This window comes from Castanea sativa, chromosome 8, assembly GCF_040712315.1.
Source record: "Castanea sativa cultivar Marrone di Chiusa Pesio chromosome 8, ASM4071231v1".
NCBI classification, from domain to species: Eukaryota; Viridiplantae; Streptophyta; class Magnoliopsida; order Fagales; family Fagaceae; genus Castanea; species Castanea sativa.
In genome coordinates, this window is record NC_134020.1 from 52,853,479 (window position 1) to 52,863,812 (window position 10,334).

Consider the following 10,334-nt stretch of genomic DNA (forward strand, 5'->3'; position numbering starts at 1 on the left):
TGCCTTTTATGTTTTTTTTTTTTGGGTTAGTTTTCTCGTCCAATCTATCTATATCTATATCTATATTTATATTTATATATTATTACTAAGAGAAATGATATGTCCACAATATTTTTACAACAAATCCTAAGTGGCAGGATGTTACTGGTTGTTATTGTTGGGGCAAAAAAGTAATCTTAGTGTTAGGTTCAAATTTGAACCAATAACAACTAACCACCTATGATTTGTTGTAAAAATGTTGTAAAAATGTTGTGGACATAGCACCTCTCTATTACTAAAAGTTGAAACGTAGCATTTAATACTGCTAAACTCACGTTGAGCCATGTTAGCGTTCACGTCATTATTTTTTTCTTTTCATTTTCTTATAATTATTTTTAATTTTTTTTTATTTCATATTTACACTTCTCCAAATTTTCTCCATTCTTTACCTTTTCATCTTCTCATTACTTCTCCAACCTTTCTCCTTCCCTCACCTTCTCATATCTCCACTACCCACTACCTTCTACATTAATATCATTATTCATCTTTCCCTTCATCTTCCTCTATTTTTGTTTCTTCTTATTTACACCCTCTCTCTCTCTCTCTCACACACACACACATGCACACAATTTTTGGGTGGATTTTTTTAAAATTTTTTTCTTGCATCTTCGCTTTAGGTTGATAATTTTTTATATTCTTTAGAATACTTTAGGTTAATGCTATTTAGTTTAGTTTTGTTTTTTTTTAAATTGCTGTGTTTTTTTTTTCTCTCTCTCTTTGATTGCTAAATGTTATTCTATTGCATTATAAATGATTAAATATAACATATAAAAATATAATATTATTCTATACATAGCATGATTTAGATAATATAATTTGGTAGTTATTGTAATTTGATAGCATGATTTTTATAGTACTCAATTTAGATGTTAAACTATGAGACTTTAATCATTTTTGTTTATTTTTTAATCTTTTGTGGTGGACAAAGTACTCTTAATAATTGTATTAGAAGTACTCTATAATGCCATTTATTTAAAGAAAAGTAAAGGTTGGCTAAACAAAAATTATTGGATGAGAGACAAATTTTATCTTTTGCCATTTTACTTTAATTATTATTATTATTATTATTATTTTATAACAATGCATACATAGAAATTTAATTCTTAGATTTTGCTAATAATTGTTTATTTGATAATATGTTTTGGGTGGACGAAATTACAATTTCTGCAAAGAAAATAACTTTATTAGATTATAAACAACAAATTGTTTTCCTAATTGGTCCAATTAATAATAGTTAAGTTTTATTAATTTTTTAGTTACTTTTTTTTTTCCTAGTGTTTTGGATTGTAGATAGAAAAAACAAGTTTGAGAAAGTTTGTTTAAAATTAAAAGAATAATTTCCAAATTTTATATTCTTTTTAATGATTCACAAAATGTTTTAATAACTTTTATTAAAAAATGAATATTTTCGTTAATTTGCCTTTTGAATTCCTGAGAAAAATTGTATTTTTTTTTTCATTTTAATACGACAAAAATTATTAAATTTATAATTTATTATTGTTCCTATATTACATTTATGATTATTATTATAATAAATAAAAATATAATTACAAAATACATTACTCTTTATTTTATTAGTTTAAATTGTATAAACAAATTTAATAAAACCACCATAAAATTAATTATCATGCACAACGCATAGGTTCGCGGCTAGTATATATATAAAATCACAATTTTGTTTTGTTTTTCAATAGAGAGAGAGAGAGAGAGAGAGAGAGAGAGAGAGAGAACGTTTTCTTTGCAATTAAAGGTAGGGTGTTTCTCTATAAATTTTATATTTTATACTTTTTTTCATTCTTATCTATATATTTATTTATATTATACAAGATATAAATTATATTTTAGTCTAATCTAAGTGTATATGTGTGTGAAACTCCCTCCTGAAGATTTGAATCCTGACCATTGTCCCCCACAAATACTTAATACTTGTGGAGTTATCATTGCGCTAAGGGTGTGTGGTGATTTTGTTCTTCATATATGTGGTTTTGTTGAGACTTTAGATTGGCCATTTCATTTCGCTTTGTCTTAAAATTTATTGAACAATTTTTTCCCCTTAAAAAAATGTATGCTAGTTTTAGATAGTTTCTATTTTGGCAAGTTGGTGAGAAAGAAGAATATATATACAAGTGCTATTTATCACATGCTATAAATTTTTTTGAGAGAAGATGCTATCATTTATTTGAAACAAAAGTTAAATTTATCTACTTTGTTGTATCTTAAAAATGATATGATAATTTATTAAATTATAGATATTTCAAATACACTTTCATTTGACTTGTTATTTATTAACTAGTTGTAGAGCCACGCAATGCATGAGAATACATAATAACTTTTTTATTATAAGATAATGTATAATTTTTCCTCTAAATTTTTTTGAAGATAATTTGTTCTCCCTAAAAATTAAACAATTTTTATTCAGTCTACTTCGGTCCAAGTTGGTCCAATCGGTCAATTTTAGTTCCCCTTCAATTCATTTTAGACTAATTGGGCCTTAAATTGATTCTTTTTGTAGACTTTCTTTTTAAGTTTAGCCAAAAATTAATTTTATAATAAAATTTTTGGGTTGAAAAGTATGAAATTTTATTATATTTGGACTAAACTCTCTAGTTTTGAGTTAAAAATACAAAGAAAAAACTAAAATACATATTAGAAATTAGAAATATGAGCCCTAAAAATGATAAATATTCAATAGTCTTATTCAATCCACATTGGTTCTATTCAATCCATTTTGTCCTCTTTGGTCCAATTTGGTCATATTCGGTCCTATTTAGTTTGTTCAGTCCACTAAATTTCTATTTGGTCCATTCAGTCCACATTGTCTCTATTTGGTTCGCTTAGGTTTTATATTTGGTCCAATTTGGTTCTATTTGGTCTATTCTGTCCACCTCGATCTACTTAGTCCTATTTGGTCCACTTTGGTCCTATTCGGTCCATTTTGGTCTAAGTCCGTCCATTTTGTCCACCTCAGTTCTATTCAGTCCATTCAGTCTACATTAGTCTTATTTAGTCTACTTCGGTCATATTCAGTTTTATTTGGTCTCATTCAGTCCATTATGTCCATATCAGTCTATTTGGTCCTATTCGGTCTATCTTGTTCCTATATGGTCCATTTGGTCATATTCTATCCATTTGTTCCAGTCAGATCACTTTGGTTCAATATTATGGTCCACTTGATCTATTTTTGTGTACTTACATAATAGGAAAAGACATATTTGGGTTGAAAGAACCTAATCTAAATCCAAATTTATTAAAAAAAAAAGTCTCAAACTCATAATATTTAAAATCTTAAGCATAACATATATAGTTGCTGCGCTTTTGTTGAGTCACATTAATGTAGCATTTCAATCCACTTAGGTACAACTAAATTTAAGTAAAAGTCTTTCTAAATATAAAGGCTATGAATATATAAATGTAATCTTTATGGCAATTATTCATTTGTTTAAAAGTCATTACTTTTAAATGAATTGCAATGAGATTGATTATACATTTAAGCAAAATAAATAAATATATACATATATGTATGTAAGTATATATTCAGCAAAAAAAGGGGAAAATGGCCTATAACCAATTGATTATGACTGAAGTGAAGACCCCTATTCTGCTAAGGCATTAAGAGAATATAGAGCTCATATGAGTCACCAAAAATATGTAACGAGGCCTAGAGCAAGTATTTCGTGATTATGCATGGCCATTGCAGCCAGCATTGTTATTTGCATAACCAAAAACTATGTAGGGGAAATGGATCTTTATTCCCTCATTATCCATGCAAAGGAAAGAATATGTTATTCTCTCATCGAATGTCACAAAGGCGAGCTATTAATCATTGCTTCGATTGTGGTTTACTGATAATTCAATTTAAAAGTTTATTTAGCGGTGAACAAATTAGAGACGTCCACAGTGGAAGATCAAAGAAAGCATTAGGTTTAAAGAAATAATCCAATCTGTAACCATGAATATTGAAAAGAGGCTTAACAAGGGTTCAAGATCAGATATTAATACTAGGACATCCCCTATAGATTTTGGACAGACCATATTGACAGAGTAGCCAGTAGTATAATTCTGTTTATGTATCCTTGAAGACCACAGTGAGTCCGTGACAAAAGCTGCTATCAATTAGGTAAACATGGCGTGTCAACTGTAATGTTGTAACTAAATTGGTTTAGAAGGAATGTGTATGTGTCTGATATATTGATATAAGGTTCTGCAACCTATTTTCTTGAACCTTAGAAGGCCATTTACTCTTTTTGTTTTTGGATAATTCCATAATTGGGGGAGGGGGATTTGAACCTAGATGTCTCCGTTGGAAATACTAATAGGTACTAGTAGGGCTACAAGACTTTTGATTAGAAGGTCATTTTCTGTTAATGCTAAATAAATTAATTGTATATAATTACTGTAAAACAAAATTTGAGACCAATGGTATGTAATATGACAGTGCATGTAGCTATTTGATATGAAGAAACAAGTGAAAAGGAATTGAAATAAAGAAACTAGAGACAGTTTATAAGCATGTTAATTAAGACAATTGAATTACATTTTGTAGCATTAGCACTAATAGGCTATATATAATACCAAAATATGGCATCATCAACTTATTCTAACACAAATAATCCCTTGTTATACTTGCTAGGGTTGTAAAGGGACAGGATTATTTCCACCCAAAAATTGTATAAATTTTACCCAAAAAATAAAATTACTCTTCTAATTGAATCTGATTTGGTTTTTTGGCTGTTTATCAGGGTGGAAGAGACCAAAGTGTCGCTTAGTTTCTTCAGGGCCTTTTTTGTTTTCATCAAACATAGCAAACAAATAAGTTTGTATAGCTTGTCCAGGCCTCTTTGGAGTCCCACTGTTCACATGATTGATCAAATTCTGGTAGTAAGTGGTAGCATTATCAATTGTTGCAGCAGCATGACCCTCAGATGGCCAACCGCTCTCTGATACAACTACCTTCACATTGGAACCACCTGATTTCTTAGGGGCAGAATAGAGAGCATCCAAGATTGCATCAAAGAGATTTTGGTATCCATACTCACCATCTTGTACCACAACCCCTGGTGATTTTAATAAGGCATAGTCTAAACTGATGCTTTGTGTCTAATCAATGTAGCTAAAGTATGGGTACACATTCGCAAAAAGTGGTGCCCCATTGTTTGCTAGGAAGGAAATGACTGAGGCCATGTATGAACTTGCACTGTCACTGAATGAGCCTGCTGATGGAGGGTATGCATTGCCCAACAGTGACATATCTATTGATGTTGAAATCTTAATTTGGTCTTGTAAATTGGCTGAGACAATTGCATTTGAATGTTCTGCATGGCTGGTACAACATAATGGGCCCTTCCATCATTAGGCTTTATTTCATTCCCGACAGCAAAGTACTTATATGTGACATCTGGGTAGTTCAGTACATTTTGCCGGGCCCAATCATTTGCGGTTGCAGCATCAGAAAGGGCTTGAAGTTTATCATTAGTGACATCCAAGATCAATTCTATGTTGGATCCTCTAAGGGCCTCCAAGATTGCTGGATTTGGACCATAAATTCTCATTTTTCCAATGCCATTTGTTCGAAAAAGATTTACAACTTCTTGTTCAGGTGGTAAATTGTCTCCTATCTGTCCATAGCAAACACCTATGGGTTGTTCACTTGCATCAAATTGAACCAAGATTTTTTAGTTTTCAACAACAAGACAAAATTGATATTTTTAGTTTTCAAAGACAAGATAACATTCATATAATTTACAGTGCTTGTATTTTGGTTAAAATCTAATAAAGTTTGGAATGTTTAAAGTTAAATAGTAAGGTGAGGTGCCCAAATTTGGGCAAGTTAAAGAACTTATTGCAGTTTTTTATTCTCACCTATTCAAAAGTCAAGAGGGTAGTTTCTTTCTACAATAATGTTTACCTAATTAATATATTGGTTTTCCCTAAGAGCAGGCAAAATGTAATATGTGTTGGGTACGTGAATATGGGTAATTGTGCCTTTATTATTATTAAAACTTGAGTTGTCTTGATATATACAATCTCATCCTAATCCAACATGTTCACAAAAGAAACTCCATGAACCTATTAAAATACTTAAAACAGATAAAAAAAAAAAAGAAATTCTAATTAAAGACCAACATTGGTTTGACCTAAACTCTAAACCCTACCAGGTTACTAAATGGGTAAGGTACGAGTCAAAGGTTTTTCAAATTATTCTTTTAGGTTCTAAGGATTTAGATTAAATGTTTAGAATCATGGTTGCATTGTGTTGGCAAACCGAGAGCAAAACAAGTCTAGTTTAAGTGTTTAGAGTGTGCTTAAATAAGTATGTTTCAAGATTTAAACTCCAGTTGATTGCAAAAAAGAAGAAGTCAAGTTCTGCCTTTCTTGACCGATCAAAAAATAGACTCGACCAATTGAAAATCGAAGATTGGGTTTTTTGCAGAAGGTTATTTCAGTCCAATCACAACAAAAACATTTAGAGTTTCACTTAAAACTTCTCCGCATATAAAAAGAAAACCTTAGCTATGTTTTGGAGACTTTTGGAAGACTTGTGTGTTACTCTTTGTGAGATTTGAGAGGTTCTGTACTTTCTAACTACACAAGATTTTTCCGGAGCTTAAACTACAATCAAGGATTGGTAGAGTTAGTTGCTGCATTCAAGATCAACTATTGATGGTGATCTGAAACCTTTGAGTGGAGTCTCGAAGTCACAAGCAATGGTGTGCTTGTGTTGCTGTTAATCCAAAAAAGAGAAGGAGTCCGTGGATTCAGAGCTTGCCCGTGGTTGTGTCAGTAAGTTACTACTGGAGGTAGCATTAAATTTAGGGTTAAATCTTTTGTAAAAACTTCAATTTTCTTATAGGGGATTTGGTTTACCTTGAGGATAATTAGGTCAAATCCTTCCCAGTTTTTTATCTTGAAACAGGTTAGTTTCATTGGTTTTCCTGGGTAATCATATTGAGGTGTTATTTACTTTTCCGCATCTTTACATGATATAATTCATTTGTGTTTAGCCTAGATCTAAAAATTAATCTAAGTAATCACCTGGTTAATATATTAGGTTAAACAATCTAGTTTAAAGGGTTCTAAACAAACTCTCATTTGGTATTAGAGCAGGTTAGCTCTTGTTTTTAGGTATCTTTACCTAGAGTTGATCCTTGATCCCTACTGTCATGGAATATGACCACTCTCTTGTAGTGTGTGCACTTTAAGTGTTTTATAAAATGCCCAAATGATATTTTTTAGCTATTTTGGACTCCGATGAGTACCAGTTTTTGGGGATTACCATGATTATGCATATTTATCATGTTTTGATCATTGGTTGTGTGTTTTACATATTTTGCCCCATGAGTGCTTGCTCATGCATCTGAAATGCACACTAGATGCACATTTATTGCACACACTCTAACACTTGACATGTTTTGTATTTATTCATGCTAGTTAAGTTTTTTTTTAGACATTTTTAGCACATGTAACATGTTCTTGTGTCTATGTCATGCCTAGGTCTATATCATGTTTCATCATCCTTAGTATGTGATGTTTACTTTACGCTATGTAGCATAGTGTCTTTAAGATGTTTTATCTTTTGTTTGAACTTTATTTTCTCATTCATCTTGCACCCCTCATGCATCATTTTTTACCCTTGTTCATATCTCATTTTCTTTCCCTTCTTCCTCTTGATTCATTTGTCTATTCGTGACAAAAAGGGAGAGAGTATACTAGAGAGTATATCGGTGTGTATTGTCATTTTTATATGACTCATGTGTACATTCTTAGAGAGAGAAATTTTACCTCGTGCACATTCGTAGGGGGAGAAAGTCATAGGGGAGATGCATATACTAAGGGGGAGAAGACATTTTTTATGAGAAAGCTTTGTTTTTGCTTTGTTTTACCTTATGCTTGTTTTCTCGTTACTTTATGGTGCTTTGAGTTATGTTTAGTATCTATGCTTTGTTGCTCTCATTGCATCATGTTTGTGTGACATACATACATCCTTATGCTATTGTGCTTTATTAGTTGCATGTTCGGATGATCATTTGCTTTGCTATATGATTATTGTAGCTATTTCCATATGACTGTCTTGTATGATCAAGTTGCTCATATGTTTCACATTATGTTTACTTGATCGCATTTTTACTTATTACATTATACTTGTCATTTTATCACTTGATTTACCTTGAGGGTATAATGTGTTTTGTGCAAGTGTTTTAGGTTACAAGTATATATGTTCCAAGTTTATCACATGTTTTAGATTTAGGTGTGAGTGAGTTTTGTCATTATTTCCAAACTCACGTTTAAGTTTAGAGTCTGTTATAGGATGTTTTGTCACGGAATAGCCAAAGGGGGAGATTAAAAAGTTGTGATTTACAACTAAGTTTTATGTTGACTTTATTCCATGACAAAAAATATTGTAATTGCTTTAATTTTATTCTTTGTATTTTGTGGGATTTTATTGTATTGGGTTTAGTATTAAACTTGTGAAGAATTGAGCATGTATTAGAGGAACAAGTCGATTCCGTGAGAAGATTGCGACAAGCCTACCTGTGAAAGTGCCACATGAGAAGCACATGCTGGAAGCTGAAGAGTTGTACCAGGCTGTCAATTTCGTGAGTGTCTCATGAGTAAGGCCTTCTCGCGAAATACTCGCAAAACATTCTGCTTGGAGGAAAGTGTGACTTTCTTACCCTTTACCCATATTATATATACCCTCATTACCCACAAAAGTATAAGAGGCCATTTAGAGAGAAAAACCTTAGATAGATTTTTTACAACACACACACCCATCTTTTAGAGAGAGAGAGCTACTCATTCTTAGTGAGAAATCATTGTAGCCTCTTCTCCTTCTCTTTCCCATTATCATACCTTGAGAGGATATTTGTACCCAAATACAACCAAACCTATTCAGAGTGTAGAGAGTGTTTTGGAGCTTGGGAAGTTTTGGGGATTTTCCAAAGGAAGCCAGAGAGGCTTGGCAGATGCGATCGGGAGTATTGTGGGATTCAGGAAGTTAGAGAAGACATGACTCCGAGAAGTCCGTTGGTTGCAGGAGCTTGGAGGGCTCAAGTACATTAGGTAACCTAGGCTTGAAGGGTCTTTTGTTATTCGTTTACTCCAACTTTATTCTCTAGTGGATCGATTTATCGCTTGAAGGGCGGCAGAGAGGTTTTTCGCCGAGTTCTTCGGTTTCCTCTTCAATAACACGTCTTGGTGTTATCTTGTGTTTGCATCCTTCTTCCCTTACTCTTGTGCTATACATTTATTGTTTTTTGTTCATGTTTATACATTAGAGTAGTTATCGGTTTATTGTGCACATTTACTCTTGTTCCGCACTTTGATTAAGTAAGAGTAAAATCAATCTAACTGTAATTTTAATTCAGGTGTCTAAATAAAAAACGTACTTGCTAATTTTCTACAATAGTTAATAACTAAGAATCTATTAGTTGAGAACCTACTAGGAAACTTTAATTGATAGAAAGAAAGGAAAAAAAGAGAAAATTTTAGGAATTATTTTAAGAGTAATGCTACCGTCATGAACTATTTTACAACATTTTTATAAAATGTTGATATGACCCACCTCTTATTAGTTTTCGTCTAGACTCACCATTAATATCATTTATTCATTTAACTAATAATCACTTATTACATTAGCAGTTTGTAAATTTTTTTATAAAATAGTTTGTATTTCTAGCATTATTCTTATTTTAAATTATTGAATGTCGTGTTGGCTAGACTCATTCCTAGACTCATGCCATGATTGATGAGTATTTTCAGAAGGTCCTTTAGTCGTCTTTGACCATGGAACAAGACCATATTTTTCCAAGGTTTGGAACACAAATGATTCAAGTCATTCAACCAATTCCTTGAAAAGTTAACCAGACCAAACCAATTAAAGACCTGTTCTTATTGCACTAATTAATGAATCTTGAAAGTTTAAATGAGAAAAATGACTGTAGATCATTTATCTGATCTGATCTAAAAATGGATAGGATCCCTTAATTGATAGAGTGCCATCTTATAGATCATTGATTATTGTAAAATAAAATTAATTGAGTCTTCTTATGTAATTTAGAATTCTAATTATTTTGCTAAATTTTTTTTAGAGAGTTTCAACTTATGGTGTCCGCTCTTAATGATGTTATTTATCATCAGATTAAGATACTAATTAGTTTTTGGTATAAGCGGGGATTGAACCCTAGATCTCTTATTCAACCATCTGAGACTTTACTAGTTGAGCTAACTGGAATCCACATTATTTCGCTAAATTTAATTGTTTGAATGAAAGGTATACGGTCCACAAGACATTCATA

General features: G+C 31.6%; 1 pseudogene; it reads right to left on the reverse strand.

Moving 5' to 3' along the window:
* Window positions 1–4,740: 4,740 nt before the first annotated feature.
* On the reverse strand, window positions 4,741–7,315 carry LOC142606534 (glucan endo-1,3-beta-glucosidase-like; annotated as a pseudogene).
* Window positions 7,316–10,334: the final 3,019 nt, after the last annotated feature.